We start from the raw sequence: 14,137 nt of genomic DNA on the forward strand, positions 1-14,137 counted from the left end.
ACTTACCAACAGATATCACTGTGGCAACAGAATATTAACAAGTGGCCTTCAAATATAAGCATTTTCCTAAATACTGTATTTCACTGACTTAATCAAAAAGGGATTCTTCTCTCTTATACTGACAAATCTCCACTCTGAACTTAGCACTAGAGGTAGCCAATTTTGAATAAAGACCTTTAACATCAAAGCCAGCCAATAGTTCTTGTTAAAGCAAATCCAAACTCGAGAACACTTTTGTTTTCAGTCACATGCAAACCCTCTCAAACTCAAGATAAGGTGCGGGGTTTGTGCAGATGGAGAAAAGCTTCTCTTCCTCTTTTTCTATTCAGATAGTGCAGGGAAGAGCCCAAAGTGTCTCCTGGTGGAACACTAACAGTTCTTTAAATTAGAAATGCATGCAGTGCTCCTAGCTTCTTTTCCATAGGCTGAGACCTGCTGACCTGCCCAGAGGAACAAACTTCTGGGCTCCAACAGTAAATAAGACTGTGTGCAGTTTACCACAACAATTAACTATAAAGATATATCAGGAAATATTTTGAATACCCACACCTAAGCTCTCAGTTTCCCTCTGTCTAATTCCATGGCTACCTGAACTGAATTCATTCTCCCTCCCCATCCCTTTCGTGATAGTTTTCATTTCCTTGAATCAGTATGTTATAACATCTAAGAGAAATTTATCAAAATACTCTCTTCAAAATAGCTAGCTGAAGTGTAGGAGTTGTAGAGGGTCAAGATTTTAAGATGAAAGTGATGTACAGAGTAACTGTACTCCAAAGTAAAAAGAAAATGAATGAGAACAATAAGAGACAGAAGAAAAAAATGATAAGGAGAAGGAATATAATAGAGAGTAAAAGTAAGAAAGAGAGAAAAAAGAAGAAAGAAGGTGTAGGAAAGATAGAGAGTCAGGAGAAGCATGAGAAATGGCAGAAAGGGGCACGAGCAGTGGGAAGACACCAGGCTCAGAGCGAATGACAAGTCAACTGGCTTCTGAGCAGGGCTCAGGTCTAGAGTCACTGGGCTGCATCTGAGAACTCCACTCAGTTCTAACATCCTGAGAAAGACCATGCCTCATCCAAACTCGGATGGCACTAGTTACCAGCGCTCTCCTCTCCCAGGACCTGCTGGAGCTTTGAGAACTGCCTCTCTCAGCTCTGGGACTGACAGAGTCCCCATTAAATATTCATCAACTAGGATGGTTGTTTTGCAAGAGTAACCCAGAGAGAGCTCTATCAAGGGTACATTTAAACCTGCCAACTCCTTCACTCACCCTTCTGAAGAATTAAGAAACTAAACTGGTTTTTTTAAAAAAAATTACTGTGAAGCAAAGTAGGAGAAAACTTTCCTGGCAAAACTTTAAATGTTCCATCTTTTTTGAAGTCACATCACAAAATTCTGAGCATAATCTAAAATTCTGGGCTCCCCACAGTTCCAAATATGTTTTAGAAATGATCTCTTTATCAGCACAAAGTAAGCCTATGCCTTATAAAACAAAATAAACTTGGATGAGTTTTATCTTGTAGAGAGAGGGCAGCAAGAAAAAGACTAGGATGTGCCTCTCTGCTATTAAGGAAAATAAATAAAATCACACCAAAATATACAAAATATGCCTCTAAAACTGAATGAAGCAGCCTCTAAAGAGTTTTACATTTTAAGTAAAAATGCACTTATATAAAATTATACATCAGTTTGACTAAAATCTAGTCAATTTAATAGAAGAATTCATTAAATTTCATTTAAATAGCATGACTTATGATTAGCTGCATAATAAGTGGTAGATATTTTAATTCTGGTATACCATGTCTTTCCACCAATGAAGGTGGGCTTAAACCTGTAATTTTCCTAAAAGGGGCCAACTGTATGTTCTGCTTATTTGATTATTTAATAGTATGGGTCTGCTCCTCATTGCCGATGAAGGATGTCTGCACACAGGCTTTAGCTTGCATATGTAAGGGGAAATGTGGGCTGAGTTTTCAAAAAGAAAAATTCAAAATAGAGCATTATCTTTAGGAGACGTGGTCAATCTGTTCAATACCATTTTCTCCCTTGGTCAAGTGAGCAGCTGAGAGAGAATGCTGTCGGCCTCTTCCTTGGCGCCTGATAGAATTCTGCACTATCTCAATTGAACGTGTCCTAAAGTGTTGAACTAAACTTGGAAATGAGTTAATGATACTGTATTTGCATTACGTCACACAGAATCTCTTTCATTAGGCACGATTCAAAACACTTTTTTGGGACATTAGAGGCCAGAAAACTTTTGCTTCTCTGAGAGACTGTTGCTTTTAGTCTCATGGACATGAGATGATAGAGAATTGTTCCCATTTCCCTTTCTGCTTTAAACCTGATGGATACATTTCCCACTGCCTTTAAAAACTGCACGTCCTTCTGAAACACATTTCAGTGCACTGGCTTACTTCAGCTTCATCTCGTTGTTCTATCCTAAATTCCTTTCAGTTTGATCTATTTCCCTTTCTAATCCTTTTGTATACCTAGATATTTAAAAGCTGCTCAAATCTATATTGGAGAAAAGTTGGGTTACAATTCTTTCAGCCAGCATGTAAACCCAAATTTTAGGGTTTCTACACAAAAAGTTTCTGCCATGTTTCTACCAGCTCTCCTTCCATATATTTTCCCCCAGGACTTCCCGTGACAAAATTGCCTTTCTAAAAGCCAGTCCTCTGTTCACTCTCTTTGCCTGTCACATTTTCATAGAAAGATAAAGGACTGAATTTTCCAAAGATGCAACAAGAATGATCAAGTCCTGATTCACACCTAGATATCCTGCTCCTGTTCTCCATGAATTTTACAACTAAAGTTAATTCTCTCTTTCATTTCGTCTAAATCTATTGAGTAAACTTGGCACTGAGCCCCTAAACTGGTCCACAGCCTGCTTCAGCAGACACAAAACTGTCTCTCAAATGCTTGCATGCATGTGCTGAGTAGGTATTTTATTTATTTAGATCTTATTGAACAAAAGTTATTCAAAGATTCACTCAAATACTTAAGTATATACTATGTGCCCAAAGGTCTTGAAATGTTGGGGGGCTGCAAGGAAGACAGATATGTATAAACAGATAAATTATACTACAGAAATAATTTGAATGAAAGAGATATGAATAAACTGCCATGGGACTCCAGGAAAAGAACCCCCATGGGTTGACCTACAACTAAGATATACAGCTATGTACTGGGGCTTTGAGGAACAAAACAACCACCATGGGGGGTGGACAGGCTTTGTACCATCTAAGTAAAGGAAAATGAAGGGAGAGAAGATAAAGAGAAAACCAGATAAACGGAAAGGTTTTCTTCTTCTGAATGTTTCTGCCACCAACTTTTGGAGCACACTGCTTGCTGATGTCCTTTCCGGCCAGCCTTATCAATCAGCCAGCTTCTAGAGACTTCAACAATTTGATTGTAACGAGCTGGGCTCCTCCGTGCAGACAATGCCAACTATGGAGGGAGCCAGGAGGGGAGCCAAAGATTCACAGGACTCTGCAGCCCTTCTGCAGCTCACTGGTGGGGAGGGGCACCGAGGCTTCACCTTGGCCTCTGTCTCCAAGTTCACAGAAAGGAGGGTCGGTTCCTTCCTCGTTATATGAGCGTGGAGAGAAACCTCCTTCACAGAAGGGATGATGGAAAAATTAAACTGAGAGCCATGAAAAAGGCAGAGGAGGTAGCACCATGAATCTGAAGTAACTGGACATGTGAATTAGTAACCAGTAGGAAGAAGAGCTGAAGACAAAAAAAGAAAAAAGGCAAAAAACCAGTTCTCAATTGTCTAAGATGGAAACGCAAGTCTTTCTTCTTCCAAAAGAAAAAAGTCATTGAACCCTTTCCTTTAAAATAAAATTCAAAGGGGCCACATGTTGCACAGCATGGTTTGAACCATGATGTCGCTACAAAATCATGTGTAGCCATCAGTTGTTAAGTGCACTGCAAATAGTTCATTACTGAACAATTATGTTATCAAAGTTTGCAATTGATATATATATAGATTTTAGAAAATAGTAGACTGTGTGCAAATTGGTCACTATATTATTGACAATGTCACTCTTACAACTGAAAGCATGACTAGGAGAGAGAAGATGGTGTGACCCTAGATTGCTAGAGTCACAGCAAGAAAAGTTAAGAAAGTGCCATCAGGTCATTTGGACAAAAGAATGTTATATGGCTGTTGGGTTTATAACAGATCCATTGGAGAAAAACAAGTCACTACATTAAATTATTTTCTACTTACCTCCATCACCCTCTCCAAGAACACATATTTTGAAATGAGACAAGTTATTATATTAAAAATTACCAGCTCTGGCATTTTGAAAACTACATCAAATAATGAAGTAAAAACTAGGTTACAAACATCCTGGTTTCAATTTCAACTACCATCTTTTACCAAACTAAAACTCTAATTATCACTAATTCACTTGCAATCTAGTGCTCCTCCAATATACAAAATCAACAACTTAAAATGTTTCATAACTTTTTTTAAATTTCCCTAAAATTTTAGAGGATAATATAAATATATCTCTTGGAAAAGTTGAGAAAGATGGAGACACTAGGAAAGGAAAAGATGAAAATATTACCCTAATCAATGATGTAAAACACAAGGTATGAACAACTGTTAAAAGAATTCTCCATGAAATTGATCAATTCTACTATCTCTACACCTGGCTATTTCCTATCAGTAATTGGATACATAAACAAATAGAATAGTATATTTAATGGGATCAATTCTTTTAGTTGTGTGCTTTCCCTTTTAAAACTACATATGCTTTTATGTGTTTGCTTTATTTTCAGGTTGTGTCACATTAGAACACCCTCATCTCTGAAGATCTTTGCATTAAGGAACTCTACCTTGGCCCTTGATCAACTGTACTCTGTGTTATGGTCAACTCAGAGCCCTACATGGATCAATGTTTCCTACCGCCTCTCTCCCGTCAGTTGTTCCTGTCAGGGAGTATAGTCCACCAAGTGAACACTAAGCAGTGTTTCAAAAGCATCAGATATTAAAAGGAGGACATGCAGGGTTGGGTGTGGGTCCCCATTCAGTGCCTCAGTGCAAAGAAGAAAGAGGTAAATGCATCTCTCCAGAGACTGGGATAAAAACAGGGGGTTGTGAGCACAAGGCTCCCTCTGCAGGCCTTTAAGCAGGGACCTGGAATAAAACTGCTGACACCGTGGATCGTGGTTGGTTTTATAGGGAACTCACGAGGAAGATAAGGACATGAAATAATAATAATTGTAATAACAGCAACAAACACTTCTACTGAGCCAAGGACTGCACTCTGAATGTTAATTCTGTGCTTGAACATACATTAACACACATAACCCTCAAAATATCCTGACGTAGTAGATGTTGTTCTTTTCACCATTTTATAGATGAACAGACTGGGTACAGTGGCTAGAAAACTCACCCAGGTTACAAAGCTGATAAATGGCAGAGCCCAAGCTCAGTACTCTTATGTTATGCTCTTTTACACAACTCCAAGTTAAGTCTCTAATGACTATCTCCATTCGCAACTGCCAGCACCATCGTCCTCCATGGATGGAGGTAGGCGTGGGTAGGGCAGGGACATGGCTGTGGGAGGCCACGAGATGCCATGTCTGGCGCACCACTTGCCAGGCAGCTTCCTCCTCTGAAGGGGCCTACCACAGGTCCCAAAAAACTTGGCAACAGGCCCCAGGGCTCTTTCCTCTGGAACTTGTCCCCCTGAAAGGGGCCTGGCCCCGGTGGCTAGGCAGGCCGGCCGGCCAGGCGGGCTCCTTTGGACAAAGCAGGTGAGCCAAGACAGCCTTCCCGTCGCCCTGGGCATGGCACCTGTGCACTCAGACAGAGGGCCTCATGGGTGCCCTCCATCGTGGATTTCTCCCCAGAGCCCTGGCCTGGGCACTAGGAATGCCAGGCCCTCCTGACTCCAGAGAAGAGGCCAGGACCTGTCGCCGGAAGGGCTTGCCCAGTGTGGCCCCAGCTCCCTAGGCCTGCAGGCTGCTGGGGCCGCACTCACTGCTTTGCCATATGCCTGTCTAGGCCCTTCTGACTCCACAGAGCCTTTCCTCAAGCTGGCTGGAGTCAAAAAGTGCGGGCAAGGGGTGAGGCCGTGGTTTTGCCTTTCCAGGAAGAAATGAGGCCCGGGACGAAGCAGCTGGCCAAGGCAGACCCTTGACCTGGTACCCCAGTCCACCTTTGTCCACCAGGGCCAGACCACCACTTCCAAGGAAGGGAAGCAGCCGGCAAGCTGAGTGGTAGTGGGGGGATGAGAGGGAGACAACAGCTGAAGCCAAGTCAAGAACGCGGCGTTCCTTCTTCACCTGTGCCTGGCAGGCGCCAGAGAGCGCCCCAGCCCGTCAGAGCCTGGTGGGTGGGCGGGGCCTTCACTGAGGACCCCTGAGGCCCACCCTAGGCCCCGGCTGCCGTGCATGCGCCCTTGGCCTGACGGGTTGACCCCAAGCCTGCAGGGCTCCCGAAGTGGCAAGAGAAAGAAGGGCCCATGGGGGAGGTAGGCGAGGTGGGCAGGGTGCCCCACCTTCCTCTCCTCAGGTCCCCGAGGGGGAGAGAGAGAGAGAGAGACAGACGGAGAAAGACAGAGAGATCCCTGACCTCTGAGTCACTGCTGCCACCACTGGTGCCAACTCATAGGCCATCCCACTTCCCCCCACCACCCCCATGCCCAGCCCAGGGCCAGCCCCACCAGAGAGGCTGGTTCCTGGTCACCTCTGTGCTGTCCCTTCCGGACCTGACCCCAGTGCAGGGGAAATGGTTCAGACAATTGTCTACATGTCCCTCTCCATGAGAATTGTCTTCTGCCAGTCTCACATGCCCAAGCCGCACCCCCAACATCCTCCTTTGTGTGTAGCTGAAGATAGGAGGAGAATCTCTGCCATTGTGTTGAGAGACTCAGTTTCCTGGGTTTCTCTCATGTACACGTGTTCTTAAGCTGGGTATTATTTTCTCCAGCTCACCTGTCTTGTTAAGGATTTGGCCATCCATAAGAACCTTAAAGGAAGAGGCAGAGGGGTTTCTCTCTCTGCCACCACTGCTGACAGCCCTGAGCTGGCTCAGAGCCTCAGACCTGGCCAGGGGCAGCCCATCCCCTAGTGCCCTCTCCCGGGGCATCCCAGGAAAGATTCACAGCCAGCCCCACTCCACTCGCCACTGCCAAGACCATCGTCCTCCCTCTGGAGGCCTGTTGCTATTACCATCATCTTCGTCCTCTAAGGTAGTCCTAATTCTTCCCTTTTTCACCTCCTGTGAAATATCCTAGGAGAAGAAGCCTCAAAGGCTCTCCCTTTTCTCCTGAGCTGGAGATTTAGGAACCACAACTCTCTCCCACCTTTATCTGCACCCCCCACCCCACACACACATATATATGACTCATTCAGGTTTTCCACCCTTAATCCTTAAATTATGGACAATTATTTTCCTTACTGGAGATATTTTTGAAGAACATTACTTACAAAAGTTTTGTTTTGTTTTGTTTTTTAAAGGGAGAAAACTATGCAAAATATTATACATACGTGTGTGCAAGTATTTAATGGCATATGTCTGTGTCGTAGTTCTGTGCTACATTTGCTACACAGCTCACTGGTAGATACAGTTGTCATCCAAGAAATAAGACAAAAGGCTCGATTTGAAATTAATTTTGGTTTGGATTTGTAGTCATTTTGTATGACTTCTAAACCCTTCTGTTTACATACCCCAAGGTGGAAATGCAAAATAACTTCCTTCCTGAAATGAAATATTTTGCATTTGAAGTGTTGATCTCCTGGATAATCCTAGCATCCAAATTGGGACATCTTTTATACCAATGTCTGTATTGCTTTCTTCTTAGGAAGATCCAAAGAATCAGCCAAAACTCTGGAAAGAGATTGAAAAGAATAGATCACATCCAAAGAGTTCCTTTCAAAACACAATGATATGAGAAGATAATAACCTGAAAAGCTGCATGGAGTTCAGTAATGTAGAAAAAAATGGGAGCATAATTCAGTTAGGCCCAGTGGAAATGCTTTTTAAACAGTTTTGACGTCTAGCAGAATACAAACCTTAAACATCTATGAGAAGAGTTCATTTATATTGGACTAGTCTTCCAAATTGTGTTGAGGTACAACTAAAATGCAATTTTATTAGTATAATATGGAAACACAAAATAGAATTTTGGACATGGAGCAATAATAAAATTAACTAAAAAGAGCAAAAAGACTGACATTTATTTTTTCATCCTGGAAAATATTTCATAGGTTCTGACTTCATATTATATCCAAAAGTAAATTACATACATATCAAACATGTGCACACCAAAATAAAACCAAATAAACACTAGAAAGATGGACGGAGGAAGTTTTAAAAAGTAATTTTGGAGAAGGCCTTTCTAAGCATGACATAAAACCCAGAAGCCATAATGAAAAAAAATACGAAACCTATTTTATTACATAAAAATTTAACATTTCCGTGTAAACAAAAAAACACAAAGTCGAAAGGCCAAAGATAAGCAGGAAAACATATCTGCAATGTGTTCAACAGGAAAAGGTTTAAACGGTGGATTAAAAACGGTCGCAAATTCTTTAGCACCATTTCCATCAAGTGCTGGGCCCTACGTCCCCTCCCACTGAAGTGTGCCTGGGGCTGGCTTAACATTGGAATAGGGAAGAGGCTGTGCTGGTTTCTGGGCCCTGCTGGGCTCTAAGAGACTGGAGGCTTTCACTTCCTGTCTCCTGGAACACTGTCTCTTGGAGCCCTGAGTTGCCATGTAAGAAGTTCAACTATCCTGCTGAAGAGACCACATGGAGAGGGAGAGGGGCCCAGCTGAACATGGCCCTCCAGTCATCCCTGCTAAGTTGACAGCCATGTGAATGGGGCCATCTTGGAACCTCCAGACCATATCAGCTTCCAGCTAAGTACCATTGAATGACCCTAGCCAATGCCACTTGGAGCAAAAAAATCACAGAGCCAAGCCCTGCTTGAATTTCTAACCTGTAAGATCTAACCTATAAAACCATGAGGTGTAATAAAATTGTGGAATCGTTTGTAATATAGTAACAGATAACTGGAATAATCCTTAATTTACATAAACAGATTTTATAAATCATTGAAAAGTCAAACACCTCAGTTAAGAGAGAGAGAAGATATTAATAGGCAATTTATAATAGAAATACAAATGACCATTAAACATATATAAAGAATCTCAGACTCACTAGTAATCAAATAAATGAGATTTCGGGGGTTTTTTTACCAACTGAAAAAAATTAAGGAAATTCAATTTTGGTAAGTCTAGAGGGAGTTAAGTACTTCTAAACATTATTTGTGGAAATGGAAACTGGCAGTTTGACGATAGGACATTTGGAAAGCATTTTTAAATCTGAGGCAGAACCCAAGAATAAGGCAGGAAGAGAGACTGATAATTTGACTGTTGTACTAAAATGTAAAACATTTCCAAGACAAAAGAAATACTATTAACTAAGGCAAAATGTGTATTTGTCAGTGGCTTATCTAAAATTAGTGTTCATTTCTTGCTCAAATCACCATCCAGCACAGGTGAGCAGGTAGACTCTGTTCACCATGGACATCGTGGACCTAGTCTGTTCCATTTGGTACCTCCACTAACTCCATGGCTCAGAGCCCTCCACAGGATCTTTTGTATCTGGCCAGATGAGAAAAAGAGTGAGAAAGATAACACAAAAAGTTTCACAGCCAGGTCTGGAAATGGTATATATCACTTCCACCCATATTCCATGGCCCCATCTAACTTCAGGGGAGGCCGACAAATGTGGTTCAACTGTGTGCTCAGGAGAAAAATGAAAAGGGGATTGATAAACATAATAGCGTTTTCTCAGTTACCAAAAAACAAATGACAAACAAGAAGATTTAGTAACATATAAAGACTAATTTCCTTAATATACAAAGATCACCTATAAATCAATAAACAAATAGAAAAACATTACAGGAAAAATGAACAAAAAATTTTAAGCAATTCAGAGCAAAGGAAGTATAAATGGCCAATAAACCTATCAACAAGCTCACTCATAATTAATTGTATGTTCATTTAGATAGTGAAATGTTATTTTTTTCAAATTTATTAAAATTTTCAGAAGGTTTTATAATACTGAGCTTTATTGAGTACGTAGGTTAAAGACACTTCGCAAAGCAATTATGCAATTGTAAATTGGTGCAATTTATTGAAGGGCTGGAGGTGTGGGAAATAGGGAGAGGTTGGTAAAAGGGTACAGACTTTCAGCTATAAAATGCATAGGGTCTGAGGATCTAACGTAAAACGTGGTGACTGTAGTTGCTATAGTTAATAATACTGTATTGTACAAGTGAAAGTTAGTAAGAGAGTAGAACTTAAATGTCCTCACCGGAGGGCCGGCCCCATGGCTTGGCAGTTAAATGTGCTTGCTCCGCTGCTGGCGGCCCACGTTCAGATCCCGGGCGTGCACCGACGCACCGCTTCGCTGGCCATGCTGAGGCTGCGTCGCACATACAACAACTAGAAGGATTTGCAGCTATGACATACAACTATCTACTGGGGCTTTGGGGGAAAAAATAAATAAATAAAAATTAAAAAAAAAAAGATAAAAAAAATGTCCTCACTGGAAAAAAATAAATATGTGAGGTGATACTGTGCTAACTAAGTAGATGGGGGTTATCCTTTCACATACATACATATATCAAATCACCGTGATGTACACTTTAAATATATTACAATTTTATATGTCAAATATACTTCAATAAGTGAAAGAAGCCAATCTTTTGAGGCTGGATGATTCCAGCTATATAACATTCTGGAAAAGGCAAAACTATGGTAGCAGTAAAAAGATCAGTGGTTGCCAGGGATTGGGGGTGGGAGGGAGAGACGAAGAGGCATAGAGGATTTTTAGGGTAGTGAAATACTCTGTAATACCATAATGATGGATACATGTCGTTATAAATTTGTCCAAATGTGTAAAGTGTGCAACACCAAGAGTGAACCCTAAGGTAAACCTTGGACTTTGGGTGATTATGATATGTCAATGTGAGTAGGTGCATCAGTTATAACAAATATACCATCTGGTGGGGGATGTTGATAATGGAGGAGGCTATGCGTGGGGGGGGGCAGGGAGTATATGGGAAATCTGTGTACCTTCCTCACAATTTTGCTATAATCCGAAAACTGCTCTAAAAAAATTAAAGTCATGTTTAAAAAATAAAATGAATTAAATTATTATAAGAAAAAGAGAATAAGTGTAGTTGATTTGGGCACATTTGAATACAGTCATGCACCCCATAACAACGTTTTGGTCAACAGTGAACCACATATACAATGGTGGTCCCATAAGATTAGTACCCTACAGCCTAGGTGTGTAGTAGACTATACTGTGTAGGTTTGTGTAAGTACACTCTATGGTGTTTGCACAATGACAAAATCACCTTATGATGCATTTCTCAGAATGTGCCCCGTCATCATGCAACACGTGACAGTATCTAATTCATGAGTCCAATATGGTACTCACAAGTAGAATCTCCCTCCAAAAACTTCACTGCTGTTATTGGAGGTGACTATCACACCAACCCCTTACTCTGAAAATCATTAATTAGAGAGAAGGAATTAGGATATATCCTGCCACTCCAGAAAGAACTGTATTTCAGGATAACCACATGGCCTCAATTCATAGGGTAGGCTCTTCCTTATGGAAGAGTGACAGCTAATAAGTGAAAGGAAACAGCAGTTAGGGAAATCAACCTTTTGTCATTCTGAATGAAATAATTGATTCAGGTTATAATCATCAATGCATGCTAAAATCATTAGGTCAAAGGGCAATGAGGAACTGAGTATTCACATTGGTACAAAAATATTACTTCATATTGACTAGTTAATAGTTCATTTTTAGGTTTTATGTTTATGTTTTTCCAAGGGGAAACACGTAACTTTACAATGGAAAGCTCTGGCTGTCACCACTTTATTCAAGGGACAATACTTAACATCACTAACAGTGGAACAGTCAGCTATTATATGGCCCCTGGTGTAACCAAAATGAAGAACACAGTATCACATAAAATATTCTGGCCTTTCAAAGGTTCTGGCTCCATGCAGGGGTCTTGGGATTATCTCTTTATCTCAAGTAGGGCTCATGCCTCTGATTCTATCCCAGCAGGGAGGTTAATCCCCAAGTCCCTTATATGAAGGCTGGGGACTCATCTCTACCTTTTGTCCTCTCAGGAACAAGATTCCCACAGGTTGACCAGGATCCATTTTATCTGGGATGTTTGCGTGTGTATTCTTAAGCTGAATTTTTGCTGCAGTTTTTTTTTTTAGGATATCTCATCGGGTTTTAGTATCAGAGTTATGCTTATAGTCCACAAAATGAATGTGAAAACCTTCCCAATACAGTGATGATCTGAGATGACCAGCTGCTACTACACAAATTAAGATATACCCCATGGGCTCCGAGCATTCACTAGGCCCTGCCCTCAAACAGGAGCAGGCCAAAGTTCTCATCGTGGGACCGGGGAGGGGCAGTAAACGGAACACATCTTACCACATTAACTATGTTCACAGTACTGATGGTGTTGCACTCCGTATTACTTTTTAGAGCAAGCGGATTATTTGACATTTAAAAATGAGAAAAAGCGGCCACAGCTGTGGCCACTTCAGAACGGAGCTTCCTCAAAGAGTGCTGCAGCTGTACACGTTCTGGTTGGCAGATTCCAAGTTCTTAGGTATCAGTTCACAGCAGGCAGGGATAGAAATCTACCTTTGTCCTGCTACTCCCTGAACGCTCAGCCCTTCGTACCCCGTCTGGCACATCACAGGCACTAAAGAAATATTTATTAAGTGAACGAACGAATGAATAAATATGTCAATTCTGCCTTGAAGAAATCTAGCATACACCCATGACTCTACATCCCATTGTTACTACTCTAGTCAAAGCCATTATAGTCCCATCTCGCCCTCCTTTGATTCTTCCTCCACACTACAGACTTTTGTTTCCCTAAGCAACTGGATCACTACCTACCCTTTCTTAAAAATTGCCAATGGCTCTCGAATGCCAAACTCTTCAGAGAACTTTGTCTACTTTTCCAGCTTCAGCTCCAGTTTTATAAACCATCCACGTGAGCCTTGACTCTGAACAGGCCCTCGTATTCACGCTTCTGTACCTTTCCATCCACTCCCTGTACACATCTTGTAAAATCTCCCATCAAAACTCTCAAATGTCACTTCCTCTCTGACTTCCTGACCCCAGAGCAAGACTTCCTTACTCTGTGCCTATAGTCCTGTAAACATGATTCTTTTAGAGAACTTATTACATTAATTACACTTCAGTTGTTTACCCCCATTTCAGAATAATTCCTTACAGCAAAGATCAATTATTCATCTTTCATACCAAACTATTATAATAATGCTTGGTACTCCTTAATGGATGCTCAAAAAGGCCTGAGTCCAATTTCTAACACTAGACAATTTCAGTTGCAAGTTAAGCATACCTCTCCACACTAAATTGGAACCCCAATCACAGCCTTTTCCCCTAGGAAATGTGTTCTGAGTTAGCAATAGAATCTCTCCCAATGAGCCAGCCCTAGTGGTCAGTGGTTAAGATTTGGCACTCTCACCGCCACAGCCCAGGTTCATTTCCCAGTCTTGGAACCACACCACCCATCTGTCAGTTGTCATACTGTGGTGGCAGCTCACATAGAGAACTAAACTATCAACAGGATACAAAACCACGCACTGAAGCTTTAAAAAAAAAAAAAACTCTCCCAAGAGGAACCTCCCATACACTTAATATCGCACTTCATTTCAGTGTGTTTATGGACCCCAATAATCAAATTCCACGTCCCCAACAAACAGTGTGGCTGGAAATAGAGTTTCCCTTCTCACAAAATAGGCAACTTGGCAGAGTAGAAAGAAATCAGACTGTGGGAACACAAAATCAAGTTCTAACACTGGCTCCCACTCTTAGCTTAATACTTAAGCTCTAAGCCTCAATTTGCCAATTTTTAAAATGTGGTGAATATGTACCTACTTTGCTAATTTGTTTGCTTTGTCGCAAACTAATAAAGCACTTAGCGCAATATAAACATTTCTTTTTAATTACAACTTCTGCCATGCAACAGGCATGAAATCTCCCCCACCACTATTTCCAGAAAGTAAGGTAACGCAGTTGTCACTTG

Source organism: Ceratotherium simum, unplaced genomic scaffold, assembly GCF_057802395.1.
Source record: "Ceratotherium simum simum isolate JZ-2026a unplaced genomic scaffold, ASM5780239v1 HiC_scaffold_56, whole genome shotgun sequence".
Taxonomy (NCBI): Eukaryota; Metazoa; Chordata; class Mammalia; order Perissodactyla; family Rhinocerotidae; genus Ceratotherium; species Ceratotherium simum.